Source organism: Oryctolagus cuniculus, chromosome 1, assembly GCF_051225735.1.
Source record: "Oryctolagus cuniculus isolate XC-2025 breed Fujian yellow rabbit chromosome 1, ASM5122573v1, whole genome shotgun sequence".
In the NCBI taxonomy this organism is placed as follows: domain Eukaryota; kingdom Metazoa; phylum Chordata; class Mammalia; order Lagomorpha; family Leporidae; genus Oryctolagus; species Oryctolagus cuniculus.
The window spans coordinates 60027769-60028313 of record NC_142867.1 but is presented as its reverse complement, the minus strand read 5'-3'; positions in this window follow the sequence as shown (position 1 = coordinate 60028313).

Genomic DNA, 545 nt, shown 5'->3' with positions numbered 1-545 from the left:
TGTGAACAACAAACTATCAAGATAGTAGGGAAGAAGATGGTGATAGTTATAAGAGCTAAGCAGTTACTTGATTTTTACTTTCCATATTGGGCTGACAATGTTTTCTTAATTAATGAGGGCTCTATCCCAGTCAAGTCATTAGTTTAGTCTTTCCAAGAACCAAATATGACCAAACATAGCTATGCTTCAGAATTATGAAAGTTTGATTTTACATTTAAGAGTAAACACGTTTTCCTTATAATTTCAGGGGGGTGAAAAAGCCACTTGAGAAAATACCTAAGTGAAATTATAACTTCTGGGGAATAGTTGTATGAAGATATAAATATTCACAAAGTTATTCTATAGAGGTTTTCAGTAATCTGCAGTGATTTTGATTTGGCTCTGTTAGTATGATTTTATGACATAGTATATATTTTAAAACAATAAAATATTTGTTGCGGTTAATAGTTTAAAAAATATATGAATAAGTGTTAAATTTGTTTCAGTTGATTTTTATCATATATTCATAAAATGTTATAAACCCAAAGGAATTAACACAGAGAGAA